Below are 19,207 nucleotides of genomic sequence, written 5' to 3'. Positions count from 1 at the left end.
TTGAAGTTTCCAGCATTGGATGTTGTAGATTGTACTCTCAGTGCACCTCCATTGTTTATCCTCATTGTCACAAACTTTCACACATTTTGCCTGAATTTTCAACATCTTGAGTGTTAATTCCAGTCTTTTGTTTTGTCTCAATTTAGTCTAGCCTCCATATAACTAACTTCAGCTTTCTTGTTTTCCCCCTTTTCTTTCTTCTTTTTATTCTTAAATCAAATCTGATGGAACTGTGGCTCAAATGATCACCCCCTTCCCTGCAAAAAGGCCACTAATTCGCTATAGGGCCAAGTTCCAGGCTCTTAAAATTGTGTGTTCAGCTTCCCACATCTCCTCCTTATCCATGTATCTTGTCTTCTTATAGCGTTACCTACCCCATTTCTCAAAATAATGTGGGATATATTTGACAGACACATTAAGCTATGAAGTCCTTAACAGTCAATAGTATACTATCCTTCTTCTGAAGAATTCCCATTCTTTGAAGAATCCCACACAGATTTACCTGTAAGAATTTTCATAATTTCTCATTTAAAAAGTGTATGGGATTCTTGCTATTCTTTGGCCTCATAATAATTCAGTGTAATTATTTTCCTCATTCTTTCTTTTGTAAAATCATGATTTCCTTGAAATCAGAGCTTAAGATGAAACACATCCAGCATTTACCACAGTAATGTTTGTGAAAAGTTAAATCACATTTGAATATTTCTGTTTTTCAAAAGAGAAAGAAGGCAGGAAGAAAGGAATCATATTAATACCTCTGAAATAAGGCTGTTTATTGATATGATGCCTTTGATAAAATGAGGCCATTTGATCTGGTTAGAAGACTTTAAGTATTTCACTGTGAGCATAGGAAAATCTTAGGACCCAAAGACTCTATCTGTGTATCTTTGTTTCATGTCTTATGCCTCAAGAGCATTATTTAAATTCAGTGCAAATATCACCAAATGGATATAGAGCATGTAAATTGCTAATACTTGGGTTACTTTATTCCAGCTGTGCTGTTCTTTGAAAACAATTGAATATCCCTTACTTCATTAAACATGAAGCCTACAGCAAGTATGAAAGTTTACAAACTATTTTCCTATTAGCCAATATAAGAGAGGAAACTTTATAATGTACAATATAACAGAGCACATTCCCTGTTTCATTGTACACTGTAGCCAAGCATAACTAGGCTACCATAAAATCACAGGGTATATTTTCATTGTATTGAGGCCAGGGGACACTTTTGAAACTTTTAAGTTTAAGAGGAGATAGAAGTTATAAAACCAAATAATTATGGCCTGAAACCTGACAGGCGTTGGCCAGAAGATTTTCATTAGGGTCAATCACACAGACTCACGCATGCAGAAATAGGTCCGTTACAGACACCAAGAGAGAACAGGGGCTAGTTGTGCTATGATTGATGCTAATTTTTGAAGGACTTTTCCTTCCCCCAAAGACTCCAAGACAATCAAAAGAAACCTTTTTAGCACAAATTCCTTGTTTCTCATAAACCAGCTTGCATTACATATGACCCTTTCTTTCAACATGGGCTGTAATGAAAGACATGGAATGTAAGAAAAGGCTTGAGCTGATGCTGGCTCTGATGTTCTGTGAAGGTCGGGTATATGCCAGTCATGTGGCCAGGCACTGAGTGGTAAGGGTACTTTCAGTGTCTTTTGTTTCACTTGACTTTAGATCTTCTGACACCTCCTAATGCTTACTATCATATAGATTAAAGTAAAATCACATCTCCTAGGGCATTTTTGGCTTCCATGGATCCTTAAGGCCCTGATCTTACTTTTGGAGAATATACCCATAATTATATTCTGTGGAAGCACACTGAACTCCTCACTGCCATTGAAATCAGTGAACAAAGAGCAATCATGGTGGCCTTCTGGTCTTATGCAGCCTTCCAATGAGGAAAATAAAACTTATCCTATGATTCAGTGTGTATAAGCATCAGTCTCTCCCTCCAGATTCTCACATCTGGACTTGAGTCTTGTCTATATCACTTATAGGAAGTATTCATACATTCTAAACATACATGTTGCAATTATGGGAAATTCTCTACTTCTAGAAAGCAATGCTCTACTGAAGGTGTTCTGACTTTTCTTTCTAAAATATCACTTTCAACTTGGGAAACAGCACTGAGTTTTTTCTTTTCTGACAGTATTCTTCTTATCTTTAACCTCCTAGTCATTTTCCACTGAGTACTTTTCACTTTAAATTTTACTACATTTTATGTAATTTATATAAAAACTCCTATAATTTTGCATTCAATTATTAGGTATTTTCTCTTATTTTCATGAATATTTGAAGTGATTAAAATTTTTCAAGTAAAATTTTTTCAAATATAGTTTTAAATTCCGACTGCATATTTTTATGTACATGTATGCACATGTAAGCATCTATATACATTGTTGTACTTTGAATGGAAGAGAATCACTATATAGCTGTACTATGATAAAACATGCCATTGTTGTTACTTTTTTTTTTTCCTTTTCGAGGTAGGGTCTCACTCTGGTCCAGGCTGACCTGGAATTAACTCTGTAGTCTCAGGGTGGCCTTGAACTCACGGCAATCCTCCTACCTCTGCCTCCCGAGTGCTGGGATTAAAGGCGTGCGCCACCACGCCCGGCTATGTTGTTACTTTTTAAAAAAAAAATATTTACTTTTATAGTTACAGAGAGACAGAATGAAAATGGGCATGCTTGTGCCTCTTGCCATTGCAAACAAACTCTCTATATGTGCACTACTTTGTACATCTGGCTTAAAGTGGAAAAGTGGGAAACAAACCCAGCTGGCAGGCTTCCCTGAGACCCCTCTTCAGTAAAGCTATGGTATTCACTGTGGGGTCATGAAGGGATCAGTCAGTTCTTGTGGAGTAGCAATGTAAGGGGATGGGGGAACCATGCCTTAGGATATTCTTACCTACTCTATGGTTCTTATAATCTTTTTGCCCCCTTTTCTGCAATGTTTACTAAGCCAATGCAAACCTGTTAGCCTTCTGATGTTTTTTTCTATAACTTATGGATATCTGCTTTGAAGTGCTTTGATTGACCACAGTGTCTGTCAGCATCATCCTGGAGCTGGTTATTAGGTTATCAGTAAAAGTAGTACTTGTGTTGCTACTTCCTATGCAACTTGTCCTGGGCCTCAGCAGATGTAGTAGAGGTGACATGTCTTGTGATGGTCAGTTGGCTTTCTTTTCTTGTGGTATTGATGGATCTTGGATCTCCTTCATTTTCTCTGCCATCTGTAAAATAAAACAGAGTATCCAACCAAGAGTGAGAGAAGCTTGGATTCAAGGGGCATGTATATTTATTTGAGAAACTTATTGGTGTGTATGCCCATTCTTCTTATCCAGAAAACAGTGGGGCATTTCTTTAGAGTCTAGATTTTCCTGTCCTTGAGATTCTGATGTGGTTCCCAGGACCAAGTATGAGTTACCTCCTACTGAATGGGCCTCATGTCCAATCAGAGAAGAGTTGGTTACCCACAAAAGCTGTGTGCTACTATTGCACAAGTGTGTGTGTGTGTGTGGGTGTTTGAATTTTATTTAAAAAGGTTAATTTTTACTATTATTAAGAACATATTTTGTAAGGATACATCATGTGTTGGTACCCTATTTTCCTTCTTCCCTGCGCCCAGGCCACAGGAAGCACTCCTGAGTGGGGTTGATGGTATTTCTCATGGGATTGTGTGTTATGTGTTGTGAGAACAGCAGTCTCCTTCTGGTATACCCATGATCCAGATGTTTGGTTGGTTGTTTTAGAGCATCTCTCAGTTCCCTAATATTCTCTTTGTTTTAATTTTTGAACTTAGCAAAGTATTGGGGCTCCTGATCAATTTCTTCTGTCTTCTCTTCCAGTTCAGATGTTCTTTCTGTCTTCCATATGAGTACTATTAGTGAAGGGTTCTATTTGAATTTTGTTTTCTGTTGTGTTATTTTGCATTGTATCAATCTCTTTTTTGAAGAACAATTTCAGTTTAAGTTCTGATTTTCTTGATGTTTCCGGGAATTTATTCTTATATTTGATCATGTCTTCATTAGGCTTATTCAGCTCATTACTGAGATCCTCTGTTGACTCACTTTCAATTCATCTATTTCTCTTTTGAGGCTGTTCTGATTTTTGTCAATTAATTTTAAGCCGAGTGACCAAAGCTGAGTGCTCTAAGAGGTAATTCTTCTCAATTTCATTTGTGCAATTGGTAGTTTTTTTTTGTTTTTTTTTTTTTGATGATTTGCTTCCAGTTCAGCAGCTGTTTTTATCAGGGTCACATAGCTTGTTGGGTTTTCATTTTGGTATTCAATTTCTGTTGTTTTCTCTATTATTTAATTGGAGGCTTCCACTGTGGGACTAAGCATCCTTGATGGAGGACTCTCCAGTCTCTGACTTTTTTTTTTTTTTTCAGTGTGACTTATTCATGTCATTCCTACTTTTTGGGGGTGGGGTAGAAGCAAGTATCTGTCCTTGTAGAATCTTTAGTGAGTGTTCTGCTTTAAATGTGAACCAGATTGGTATATGATGTGGTTATAACCACAGGTGGACAGATTATGGAGATTACAAGTACATCAAAGGAACTTCCACGTGGGTACTATGGAGCTCTGATCAACTCTCTCCATTTGTGTACATTCTCCAGCACAAGAGAACCAGGGATTCAAGAACAAGAAGCTGAGAATTTGGGATTCAGAAACCAGAAACTTGGATGCTGGGGAGATGGAGCAAGAAGCCAGCTCCCACAGTGGCCCTGCATCCTCTGGTTCTGGGGAACAGAGATTTGAGGACCCATGGGCCAGACAATAAGGAAGCCAGGGAAAAAGGCCTACTTCCACAACACACATGTAGGGACCAGGCCACCATAAGCCAGCAGCAGACATGCTTGGGCCAGGGAACTAGGAGGTAGGAAAGGATCCAGGGTCTCTGGTCTACTCACTCTTCATGTGCATCCTCTGGAGCAGGAGTTGGAGACCCAGGGGCCTTTCAATCAGGAAGGTGGATCAAGGGGGCCTGCTTCCATAGCACACCCACAGAGTCCAGGAACCTCCAAGCCAGAAGCAAGGGTACCGGTGTCAGGGAACTGGGAGGTGGAGAAAGAACTGGGAGCTCTGACCTACTTGGTCCCTGTGTGCATCCTCCAGAGCAGAGGATCCAGGAATTGGGAACACAGAGGTAGTCAACCAGAAAGGCAGAGCAAGGGGCATGCTTCAGCAGCACACACCAAGGTTTGGGTAGCCCTAAGACAGTAGCAGAGTTGCAGGCTGTTTTTAATTTACAAAAAACATAAAACATTCATAAGCTGTGTATTCTTAACACTAATACAAAACATTATATAATCACTGTTCATTTTAATGTCATTTTGAATTTGTCATTATAATCAACACAGTGCTGTCCTCTGTGTGTGTGTATGAGACAGTGAGAGAGAAAACTGGTGTGCCAGGGTCTTGCTCACTATGATTGAACTCTAGATGTTTGTGCCACATAGTGAGTATGTCCTACCTTGTGCTTGCCTCACTTTTGTGCATCTGGCTTACATGGTATTTGTAGAGAAATTGGACATGGGTCCATAAACTTCACAGACAAGTGCCTTAACCACTAACCAAACTCTCTAGCCCACTTTTTTCTTTTTCTTTGTTGACAACTTCCATAATTATAGACAATAACCCATGGTAATTCCCTCCCTCTCTCCCCCTACTTTCCATCATATGTTTCCACTCTCCATCATATGTCTTCTCCTCCCAATCAGTGTCTCATTTATTTTGATGTTACCATCTTTTCCTCCTATTATGATTGTCTTGTGTAGGTAGTGTCAGGCACTGCAAGGTCATGTATATTCAGGCCATTTTGTGTGGGGGAAAGCACATTGTAAAGAGTCCTGCCCTTCTTTTGGCTCTTACACTCTTTCCACCACTGATTCTGCAATGATCCCTGAGCCTTGGAGGATGTGATAGAGATATTTTAGTGCTGAGCACTCCTCTGTCACTTCTTCTTAGCACCATGGTGCCTTCTGAATCATCCTAAGGTCACCACCATCTGAAAAGAGAAGCTTCTCTAATTAAAAGTGAGAGTAGCATTAATATATGGTTATAAACATTAAGAGAAGTGCTTACTGGGTAGTTTGGTGAGCATTGTGTGTATATATATATGTATGTATATGTATATGTATATGTATATGTATATGTATATGTATGTGTATGTATGTGTATATTGGTATTCAATTTCTGTTGTTTTCTCTATTATTTAATTGGAGGCTTCCACTGTGGGATTAAGCATCCTTGATGGAGGACTCTCCAGTCTCTGACTTTTTTTTTTTTTTCAGTGTGACCTACTCATGTCATTCCTACTTTTGGGGGGTGGGGTAGAAGCAAGTATCTGTCCTTGTAGAATCTTTAGTGAGTGTTCTGCTTTAAATGTGAACCAGATTGGTATATGATGTGGTTATAACCACAGGTGGACAGATTATGGAGATTACAAGTACATCAAAGGAACTTCCACGTGGGCACTATATATATATATCCAGACACCATCAGATGTTATACCCATAGGACTCATGACTACCCATGTCATAGGTTGTCAGTATCAGGCATGTATTCCACCCTATGGAGCTGGCCTCCAGTCCAATTAGAGAATAATTGGTTTCCCCTATAACAGAAATGTCACTATTGCACCTGTTGTCATTTGGCCCAGCTAGCCAAATATAAGACTTGCAGTGTCCACTGTTGAGTATCTCCATTGGTCATTTCTCTCTCCCTTTGAACTTCATGAAGTGTAGCTTTTTCCAGCATTCTGTTAGCTGGTCTACTCAGAGGAGGTTTTCAGCTCAGCTACAACAGAATTTTTCAATGACCTTGCAGCCCAAATATGTGGAATGTTCAGCAATATAGTCTTACCATCTATTCCTGGAGGGAATCAAGAGACTCAGAAATACCCTGTAATGTTTTGGGGGGATCAGAGGACTCCTCAGACCATTCACTGAAAGGTATCCCATCCCTGGCACTGAAATTTTTCTAATAACAATTTATGACTTCTGGATGTTCCATTGTCCAGACTTATTTATACCCCTTTAGATTTTGCTTAGCCCTTCCCCTCCCCCCCTTTCATTTACTCAATCTCTTCTCCTGACCTCACTTAGGCCTTTTCACCTCTATTAAGCTGTTCTTCTACTTACATATATACAATGCCATCCTATTAAGACCCCCTTCCTTTCCTTTCTATTTTTTTTATATCTCCTTTCTAGCTTACTAGTCTTCCCTACAGAGTTTTATTGCAACTCACATAAAAGTCCAATCATTTGTAGCTATAGTCCACATAATGAGAGTGAACATGTGATGTTTGGCTTTATACTTCACTGAGTATAATCCTTATTTTTTATTTTTCTTTGTTTCAGTCATTGAATAAAATGTTGAACACAGTAGATCACTGTGGTGTTTTGAATGTAGGAATGAGTGATCCCTAGACTCAGATATCTGATGGAGGTGGTGTATCACTGGGGTGGATCTTGAATCAAGCCCTATGAGGTATGCAGTGGGTCACTGTGAGCTCTGGTCATTTGTGTTTGCTGGTGTTGGTCTCTGTCTCTCTATGCTGTATATGCTGAAGTAACCCAGCTTTTTCTATTCAGATGAAACTTTCCCTGAAATCTGTAAGCCTTAAACAAACCCTTTCTTCCTATAAACTGCTTCTAGTTAGATGTTTGTCCTAGCAGCATAAAAGTGTCTGCAACAGTCATCCTAACATGAATGTATCAAGTAATAAGTAAAACTATCTGTCTGATGATGACATGATCTCATATGTAGAGACTCCTAAAGACTTAAAGTAGAACTATTCAAATTAATAAATTCAACATTATTGTAGGAAAAAACCAAGCTGCAAATATCAGTAAAATATCCATATGTTAGTATGTATGAACTGCTAGAAAAGAAAATTTTGAAAATCTTATTTATAATTGTAACAGAAAATGATATAATCAGATGAAATTTAGACTAAAAGTCTTTAATGTTCTATAGTACAAATTATATAATAATTCTGAAACAAATGGAAGAAAACACAATTAAATTGAATCTTTCCTATGTTCATAATTGTAAGAATTAGTAGTACTAAGGTGTTCTTATAACTCAATGTAATCTACATATAAATTCAACAGAAGCTTAATCAAAATTTCAATGTTATTGTCCCATAAAATATAAAAAAAACTCTGAGTTATGTATAGAACCACAAAAGATCACACATAGTCAAAAACATAGGACAAAAATCAAAGATAGAGTCATCATACTACCTAATTTCAAAATATATTATAAAGTAAATGCAATAAAAAAAGCATATTATTAGTATCAATACAGATTTACTGAGAAATGGAGCAGGCTAGAAATCCTGAATATGAACCCATAAATTCACTGGCAACTAACTCTTGACAAAGATGCTATGAATATAAAATGGAGAAAGAACAGTGGATCAATAAATGGGCTTGGGAAAAATGGTCATCCATAAGTAGAAGACTGAAATTAGATCCTTGATTTATACAATATGAACAAATTAACTAAAAATTGAAGAAAAACTTAGAAGTGTAAATATGCAAGAAGAAAACCTATAGGAAATATTTCATACCATTAGCCTGGGCCATGCTCTGAGACAGAAAAAGCAAAAACAGGTAAATGTGATTTCACTAATCTAAAATGATACTGAAAAATGAAAGAAAATGCACGGTGAGTAGACTAACTAGAAAGCTTGGAGAAATATTTAAAAGCTGTAGGTTCCAGAAGAAGGTAAGTATGTACAATATATAAGGGACCAAACAACTCAGGAGCAAACAAACAAACAAACAAAACCTGATTAAGGAATGTTCAAAGGATATGAACAGATATTTCTCAAAGGAAAACATATTAATAGCTACCATCTCAACAATAAAATGTTAAGACCAAACTGAGATTTCATCCCATATTTGTAAGAGTGGCTTTCATGAAAAAGATTCAAGATAAGTGTTGGTGAGATAGCAGAAAACACAAGAACCATTAACACATTTGGTGAGAATATCATTTTTATAGCTACTATGACAAATAATGGAGATTCTTTAAAAAATTGAAATCAAAACTACCATATGGACTACCAGTACTACTTCTGTAAATATATTTATAAAAAATGAAATCAATATGCTGAAAGCATATCTTCAGTGTTATTGTCAATTTATCACTATTCACAATAATGAGAATTCAGAATCAACCTAAGTGTCTGTAGGCTAATTGGTAAAGAAAATGGCCATATATATATATAACTAAATACTATTCAGACTTGAATAATAATTTTCTTTTAATTTCATAACAATATATACATGAGCCTAGAGGGCATTATTCTATGGGTAATAAAAGTCCGAGGAAAAAAAATGATAGCATCTCATTTTTTAGTGGAATCTTAAAAATGTTGGTTTCATAGTAGAGAGAAGAGGGATTGATGGTTACCAGAAGTCAGGAAAAAGAAAAAGAGTACGTAACTTTAATATAGAAAATATACTAAATTTCAGATGACAGGAGAAAAAGGTTGAGGTCTACTGCACAGCTGGGTGAGAAAACTGAAAAGTGATATATATTTCAACCCAACTGAGTCAATTTCAAATGTATCACCATAAAAATGCCAAGCAAATGAAGGAATGAGGTAATGGATATGTTAATTAGCTTGGTTTAATCTCTCTACATTTTCTGTGTATATATCTTACATGTTTGTATGTGAATGTACTCTCGGTGTGTATGTGTGTGTTTCTGTGTGTGGGGGGGGGTGGGTGGGTGTGTAGAACAGAGGACAATTGCCAAGCCAGCCCTTTAGTGGCAAAATTCACTTAGGTGAGGAAGAAGGAGGAAATGAGATCACCCTATTTGCCATCTTAGGTTGTCATTTTAGGATAAAATACAGCCACTTACCAAGGGGACCTTTTTCTATATTTTTCTGTCTAGACAAGGAAACTGTTTATCTCCTATAGTCCTTCAATCCTACCGTTCAGAAGCCACCCTAACTGCTGTTAGGGAAATGGGCAACAGCCATTCTAATTTCTCTGTGCTGATAAAGGGATAATGCTAGGCCACAGCAGTCAGGGTTCCTCGGGTGACAGGGCTATCTGAAAGTCCATGGAAGAAGATTCAAGCCTGGAGGCAGATTTGGGGTACTGGGGTGCCTCTCTATTTTTAGTATTTGGAACTGTACCTGAAACTCACATAAAGGAGTTAGTATTAGTAACATCCTAGGAAGAAAATGAAGTTCATCTAAAGTATTAATTTTTTTTGGTTCATTTATTTATTTATTTGAGAGTGCCAGAGAAAGAAAGAGGCAGATAGAGAGAGAGAGTGCCAAGGTGGAATATCACTGTAGAACAAAGAGAGCTTGCACATTAAGCATTTTGAAGATTGTACTTGGAAGTCTAGGGTCTACACATTTAAATCTTTACTGGTAAGACCCTTAAATTGGGTTGGGAGATTTAGACTTGTAACCATGTGATACAAAATGTAGTGTATGCATTTAGATTTTTTATGATGGTACCATAAATAAGATCTACATATTTAGATGCTTACCAATGGGCTTCTATAGAATTTATACTCTTACCAATTGGACCTTAAATTTATCATGTACAGATTTAAAAATGTACTGATACAACCTTAAAGAGCTTACTGATTTATCAATGTGACTCCAAATATTCACCTGTCTTTGAAGATTCCATGGTTAATCTTTTCTGGAGTCATAGTTATGACATAACTCAGCCACACATTCACACATTGAACCTCTAAGTGTGCACCAGCCTGAAGCATTACTGAAATATCACATCAGGTTGTTGGCTGCTAATTATGTTAGACCATGTGTTGCTTGGACAGATATTGGTCATTTTTCCCCAGTTGCTCATGTAGCACCTTCTGGCACTAGACACGTTAACTGTCTGGAAACTGACCCTCTTCCAGCTTCCAGCCATGTTAATCCATGATATGTGTTAACAGTGTATGGTGTCTTCAGCAGTATGGTTATACCACTAACGTATGGTGGGTCATCAAGTGCTCTGACATAAATCTGTCTTCTTTTGGGAAACCTTGTAGGTCTCTCCAATCAAAAGCTCATTATGGGGGCAGGAGATATAGCTTAGTGGTTAAGCACTTGCCTATGAAGCCTGAGGACGCCAGTTCGAGGCTCAATTCCTCAGGACCCATGACAGCCAAATGCACAAGGGGGCGCACACATCTGCAGTTCATTTGCAGTGGCTGGAAGCCGTGGCATGCCCATTCTCTCTCTCTCTCTCTCTCCCTGTTTCTCTTAAATAAATAAAGATTAAAAAAAAAAAAAACTTAAAAGCTCATTGTGGATGATATCCACCTGCTAGTACCAGGAGTTACAGGTCAGTGCCCAAGAAGAGAAGGAAGAAAAGGATAAGTGATATAAGAGAGAGAGAGAATGAGAGAGAGAGAATGAGAGAGAGAGAGAGAGAGAGAGAGAAACAGGAGGAGATAATTGTTGGGCCCTGAAAAGCCCAGGCGTGAGGTCTAGTGGAACTTCCTGAGCCTAGCTAAAGTTTGGCGACCTGTCTCTGGCCAGCTAGGACTCAGCAAGATGCCTAATGGCTTCTGGCCTGCTACCTTCGCATGGCAATTGCAATTACCATTTCAATAGTTAAAGTTTACTATTGGCCCTTACCTCTTCCCACATCCTAAAATCCCCACCTTTGTCCCCAACATGATATAGGCAACTGCTCAGAGTAATAAAGCGACTTAGTGTGGTTTTTCTCTGGTGGCCAGGAGAGGTTTCTGAGTTGTCTGACATTCATCATCCTTCTCAACCCCTAGGGAGGAACCAGCAGGCCTGGTCCTTCCCTAGGCACTACCTACCTGACCGGGTAGGAGCCCCGCAGATAATGGTCAGATTTTGTTGTATGACATCCAACAACTTGTGAATCTTGTGTTCCCTCTAAGGGCCTGCTGAAGGTTCAAGTATTTGGTCTGTTTTTTAGGATATAGAGTTTTATGGTACCATTTCAGTTTGGGTCCAGTTTTGTGTCCCCCACTCCCTCCTTTACCCACCTCTCCCTCCCTACCTTCTTCTCTTCTCTTCTATTGTTGGGTCCTCAAGATTCAGGTAAGAAGCTGTAGAAGAGTGAGACTATGTGGCAGTTCTCTTTCTGTGATTGAGTAAGTTCACTGAGAATGATCTGTTCCAGGTTCAACAATTTTTCTTCAAATTTTATTGTATCATTTTTCCTTACTGCTGTGTAGAATTCCATCATGTAGATATACCACATCTTAATTATCCATTCACTTCATGATAGACATCTACGTATATTCTAGCTCTTGGATATTACAAATTGAGCAGCTATAAAGATGGTTGAGCAAATCTCTCTGAGCTGAGGCATGGAACTTTTAGGGTACATGCCCAGTAAGGGAATAACTGGGTCTGTTGGTAACTCTATAGTCAGCTTTTTTAGGAGTCTCCATATTGCTTTCCAAAGTGGTTGTACTATCTTACATTCCCACCAACAGTGGATGAGGGTACCTATTTCTCCACATCATCGCCAGTTTTTATTTTCATTTGATTTTTAATGTTTGCTATCCTTACTGGTGTAAGGTGGAATCTCATAGGTGTTTTAATTTGCATTTCCCTACTGATAAAGGATGTTGAACATTTCCTTAAGTCTGTGTTTGCCATTTGTATTTCTTCCTCTATAAACTGCCTGTCCATTTCTTTGCCCCATTTTGTGAGTGGGTTGTTTCACTTTTTATTGTTTATGTTTTTGTGTTCTGTGCAGATTCTCGAAACTAGGCATCTGTCAGTTGGATATTCAGCAAATATTTCTCCCATTCTTTGGGTAATATATTGACTCTGCCTGTTGCAGTCTGGTTCACATTGTTAGTATAAATCACCCCACCAAGAGCCGCTTCTGGGAAAAAGGTTTATTTTGGCTTACAGGCTCAAGGGGAAGCTCCACGATGGCAGGGGAAAACGATGGCATGAGCAGAGGGTGGGCATCACCCCCTGGCCAACATAAGGTGGACCCTAGAACAGGACGGTGTGTCAAACACTGGCAAGGGGAAACTGGCTATGATACCCATAAGCCTGTCCCCAACAATACACTCCCTCAAGGAGGCATTAATTCCCAAATGTCCATCAGCTGGGGACCTAGCATTCACAACACCTAAGTTTATGGGGTACACCTGAATCAAACCACCACACTGCCTATTGTATGTTTGTCTGTGAAAAAAACATTACAGCTTCATAAGATCTCATTTGTTGAGTGATTGTTTAAGAAACAATCCTTCTGAGGCCCTGGTGTGCCCATTCTCTCTCTCTCTCTCTCTCTCTGTCACTCTCAAATAAATTTAAATAAATAAAAGAAACAATGCTTCAACCAATGTAAGGACATGAAAAAGTATCTACAGGTAAATCTTATTTCCTCTAAAACAAAAATCAATACAGAAAATATCAGACAGATATGGTTGTTAGCAAGTGTCTCTAATTTTTTTAAAATATTTTTTGTTTATTTATTTATTTGAGAGCGACAGACACAGAGAGAAAGACAGATAGAGGAAGAGAGAGAGAATGGGCGTGCCAGGGCTTCCAGCCACTGTAAACAAACTCCAGATGCATGCACCCCCTTGTGCATCTGGCTAATGTGGGACCTGGGGAACCGAGCCTTGAACCGGGGTCCTTAGGCTTCTCAGGCAAGCGCTTAACCGCTAAGCCATCTCTCCAGCCCATGTCTCTAATTATTGAGAAACCCATTTAGCCCTTGGTTGGCTGTTTTTCAGAACTTAGGTGGCAGACGTTAAGACTGAGCTGATACAACTTTCTCAATTTTCTGACCAACTTAACTCTGCCTAGCAAGTCAGAGCCACATGGCCTCTTCCTGTGGAGTCTCTCCATAGCCACCTGTTGCCATTATCCACTAAGACTTGTGGTGTCTGGGCACACCATTTCTTATGCTTTTCAAGGTTTAGCCCACATGAGCCCAAATCTGTGCACACTGCATGAATTCTAAATCACTGACTGAATACATCCTATCTAGATCTCTTAGAAAATTCAACCATTTCTGTCCAGGAGAGTAAGGTCTATAGCTTATGGGAACAATGAAGGACTTCCAGTCCTACCCAGTAAAAGAGGGGGCCTTAACAAAAAGGGTGGAAACAAAAAACTGCTTCAGCATTCACCCCACTAGCCATGGCTTGGGGCTTCCCCTGGTCAGGAGAGCAATGGCATGGAAGAGGTTCATTAGTCATTCTTCCTGCTTCCTTTCCAGTTCAGCTTTAGCTATACTGGTTCATAACTTGAGGTAAGTGGTCTTCAGAAAGTAAATATGGACTAAGGCCCCAAAGGTGATACCACCTAGGGGTGTTGGGTTCATTTTATCTGACAATTAAACATTTAAAGGGCAGCAAAAGTTTAGAAGAGTAATGTTTATTTCAAAGGAAATGTAAAAAAAGCAAAGAGAATAAAGATTCCCCATGGAGGAGAGGAATCCAGAGTGGAAAATGCTCTACCTCAATGAAAGCGGGACATTAATATATATATATATAGCTCAAAGAGAAAGACAGAAATAAAGAGAGTGAGTGTATCAGGGACTTCTGCCACTGAAAATCAACTATTGGTGTGTCTAGATTTTTCTTTCATGTTTTATTTTATTCCTGGTAAAAAGATATGCATGTTTAACTTAAAATATTTTTTTAATTAATTAGCTTTGTATTCAGCAAATATAGTCAATTTGGTAAAATTATTAGGCTCATCCATTACCCAACCCCTCCCCTTGGCCCCTCCTTGTTGAGGTATATAGGTCATGCATTCTGGAGTCAGCCCACCGTTACAGGGAGGATAAATGTCTACATATCATGACCCAACATGTGGCTCTGACATTCTTTCTGGCCCCTCTTTCAACAAAATTTCCCTGAGTATCCTTCAGTGATGAGGTGTTGGGGGCCTCTGGGTCTCTGGATCTCTGATTTGGTAGGAGTTGATTTTTCTCTGTGTTGATCTCCTTCACCCTTGTGCTGGTACCCTGTTCACCAAGAAAACAGCACCCTTGCTTGTTTAGCCAATTGTTCTTAGTTTCAGCCAGGCCCTTTTGAGGTATGATGCGGTGGCTCTCTCCTTAGGATCTACATCTATCTAAAAGAGAGAAGCAGATTCTCCAATGGAGAGTAAGTTAGCAACAGGACAAATGAGATAACCCTTACTTTTTTATACAGAATTTAATAGGTGTAGGCCCTCTTGTAGCCCATGATTGATGGCAGCTTGATAGTGGAGAGTGGGCTTATGCTGGGATATGGTTCTGACTTGCTTCCCAGCTCCAGCTATGGGTCCTGTACCACTGAGGGGATCAGTTAGCCAAATCAAGAGCAGTTGATTCCCCACCATTGCGGTGTGCAACTATTGCACTTGTGTGAGAATCACAACAGGTTATTTGCTGCTAAGTAGATGAGACCATGAGTTGCTTGGACAGATATTGGTCATTTTCCCCCAGTCACCAATGTAGCACCTTCTGGCACTAGATGTGCTGACTGTCTGGGTACTGACTCTCTTCCAGCTTCCAGTCATGCCAATCCATTTTATGTGTCAACTGCATAAAGTGTCTTCAGCAGTAGGATCTTACCACTAACTTTGGTGGGTCATCAAGTATTCTGACAGAAATCTGTATTTCTTTTAGGAAACCTTGTAGGTCTCTCTGATCAAAAGCTCATTGTGGATGATAGCCACATGCTGGTACTGGGAGTTACAGGTCAGTGCCCATTAAGAAAAGGAATAAAAAGATAATCAATATAAAAGAGATACAGAGTAGAGAGAGAGAATGGGAGGGAGAGAGAGAGGCTGTAGAAGATTAAAGTCAGTTTTCATCATACCCTCTCCAGTGTCTTGTGGTTCAGGTGTTCCCTCTAAGGGCCTGGTGAAGGTTCAGACATTTGGTCTGCCTTTTAGGATGTAGAATTTTATGGTACCATTGCCGCTTGGGTCTAGATTTGTGTTTCCCACCCCCCCTTACCCTCTCCTCCTTCCCCACCCATCCTATTGTCTAGTCCACGAGAAGCTTGCTGTGTATATAAGGCATCTTGGGTAGATTCAGGCTAGGTGCTGTAGATGAGTGAGACTATGTGGCAATTTTTTTTTTTTTTCTGTGATTGGGTAAGTTCAGTGAGAATGAACTGTTCCAGGTTCAACCATTTTTCCTCAAATTTCATTGTGTCATTTTTTTCTTACTGCTATAGAGAATTACATTGTATAGGTATACCACGTCTTAGTTATCGATTCTTCTAATGATGGACATCTGGGTAGATTCCAGTTCTTAGCTATTAGGAATTAAGCCACTACAAACATTGTTGAAAAAATCTCTCTGGACTGTGGTTTGAAGGTTTTAGGGTAGATGCTCAGTAAGGGAATAACTGGGTATGTTGGTATCTCTATAGTCAGCTTTTTCAGAAGTCTCCAGATTGCTTTCCAAAGTGGTAGTACCATCTTACGTTCCCACCAACAGTGGATGAGTGTTCCTACTTCTCCACATCCTCGCCAGTAATTATTTTCATTTGATTTTTTGATGTTTGCTATCTTTACTGGGGTAAGGTGGAATCACATTGTTGTTTTAAGTTGCATTTCCCTGATGGTTAGGGATGATGAACATTTTGTTAAGTGTGAGTTTGCCATTTGTATTTCTTCTGTGAACTGCCTGTTGAGCTCTTTGCCCCATTTTGGGAATGGGGTGTTTGACTTTTTAAAGTTTAGATTATTGAGTTCTTTGTAGATTCTAGAGATTTGGCCTCTGTCAGTTGGATAACCAGCAAATATTTTCTCATATTCTGTGGGTAATCTATTGGCTTTGCATATTGTGTGCTTGTCTGTAAATAAACTCTTCAGCTTCATGTGATCCCATTGGTTGAGTGACTGTTTAAGATCAGGAGCTACTGGGGTTTTGTTCATGAAGTCTTTTTCCATTCCTATATCATGGAAAGTACTTCCTATATTTTCTGGTCTTATATTGAAGTCTTTGTACATTAGGACTTGAGTGTAGTGCAAGGCGAAATGTGTGGACCAATTTCCTGCATATGGTTATCCAGTTAGTCTAGCACCATTTGTTGAAGATGCTGTCTTTTTCCAGCCTATGTTGTTAGGGCTTTTGTCAAACATCAAGTAGCTATAGTTGCTTGACCCAAAGTCTGGGTCCTCAAGTCTGTTCCATTGTTCTGTACTCCTGTTTTTATGCCAGTACCATGCTATTTTAATTACTATGGCTTTGTAATATAGCTTATTCCTGATCTTAATGGGAATTCCTCCAGTCTCTCTCAATTAAATATTATTTGGGCCATAGGAGCCTTGTATATTGCCTTTATTATGTTAAGATATGAACCAATCGTGGTTTTTGTGTTTAGCCTTGTTTATGTGGTATATTAATATTGACAAATTTCTGTATGTTGAACCACCCCTGTGTCCCTGGGATGAATCCCAATTGGTCAAGGTGGATAATGCTTTTGATGTGTTGTTGGATTTGGTTTGTGAGGATTTTGTTCAGGATCTTTGCATCTAACTTTATCCGGGAAATAGGCCGGTAGTGTTCTTTTCTTGTGGTATCTCTGCCTGGTTTTGGAATTTGGGTGATGCAAGCTTCATAAAAGGAGTTGGGTAGCTTTCCCAGTTCTCCAATTGTGTGGCATAGTTTGAGAAAAATTGGTTTGAGTTCTTCCATGAAGGTTTGATAGAATTCAGGTGAGAAGCCATCTGGTCCTGGACTCTTCTTTTTGGGGGGCTTTTTAAAATTACTTTTTCAATCTCCATGAGTCTGATGGGCTCCTTGAGGAGATTAATCTGCTCTGAGTTTAGCTTTATTAGATGGTATGCGTCCAGGAATTTATCCATCTCCTCCACATTATCCAGGTTTGTGGAGTAGAGGTTGTTGAAATAAGTTCTGATGATTCTCAATTTCACTTATGTCTGTTGTGATAACTCTTTTTGCATTTTGAATTTTAATTTGAAGTATCTCCTTTTTTTTGCTTGATCAAATTGGCCAGGGGTTTGTCAATCTTGTTTATTTTTCAAAGAACCAGCTCTTTGTTTTGTCAATTGCCTCGTTTTCTTAGTTTCCAATTCATTAATTTCTGCTCTAATTTTAATTTAATTTCTTCTCATCTGCAGCTCTTTGGGTTTGATAGGTGGATGGTTAGGTTATTGTCTTTGTTATGAAGGCATTTAGTGGTATGAATTTTCCCCTGAAGATGGCCTTCACTGTGTCCCATAAGTTTGGTATGATGTGTTCTCATCGTCATTCAATTCTAGAATTTTTGCAATTTCATTTTTTATTTCATCCACTATCCACTTATTGTTTAAGAGTGTGCTGTTCAATTTCTAGGTACCATTGGGATTCTTGGTGGGTTTTTTGTTGTTAATTTCTAGCAATATAGCATTGTGATCTGATATCATGCAAGGAATTATGTCAATCTTCCTAAATATGTGGAAGCAGGCTTTGTGACCCAGTAAATGGTCTAATTTAGAGAATGTTCCATAGACTTCTGAGAAGAATGTGTACTCCATGGATCAGGGATGGAAAGTTCTGCAGATGTCCATTTGGTCTAAGTGATCTATGGTTTTGTTGAGCTCTCTTACTTCCCTGTTGAGTTTCTGTTTTGATGATCTGTCTATTACTGATAATGGTGTATTTTAAGTCCCCAATTATGTTGGTGTTGCTGCTTATTTCTGTTTTATTGTCAAGTAGGTTTTGGTTTATAAACTGTGCTGCCCCTGTGTTTGGTGCATACAGATTCATGATTGTAATATCCTCTTGATGCATAGTTCCCTTGATAAGAAGGAAGTGGCCTTCTTTGTCTTTTTTGTTTATTTTTTATTTGAAGTCTATTTTATCCAATATTAATATAGCTACACCTGTTTCTTATTCCCGTTTTATTGGAATATTGTTTTATACCTGTTCACCCTGAGGAGGTGTCTGTCTTTAGTGGTGAGATGGGTTCCTTGAAGATCAGAGATTGAGGGCTCTAATTTTTGATCCATCATGTTAGCTTGTGTTTCTTGATGGGTGAATTAAGGCCATTAATATTTAGGGTAATGACTGAGATTTGATTTAATCCCTGCCATATTGTGATGATATATGTGGTTTGGTGGTTTCATGGACTTTAAAATGTTTTTTGCCTACTCTGAGTTTGGTTATTGTGATCTGCTTCTTGTAGGCATTTGAGGTTGATTATTTGTTTCTTCTCTATGGAGAATTTTCTGAAATA

The sequence above is a fragment of the Jaculus jaculus genome, chromosome 11 (assembly GCF_020740685.1).
Source record: "Jaculus jaculus isolate mJacJac1 chromosome 11, mJacJac1.mat.Y.cur, whole genome shotgun sequence".
Classification (NCBI taxonomy): domain Eukaryota; kingdom Metazoa; phylum Chordata; class Mammalia; order Rodentia; family Dipodidae; genus Jaculus; species Jaculus jaculus.
Note: the sequence above shows the minus strand (reverse complement) of the source record.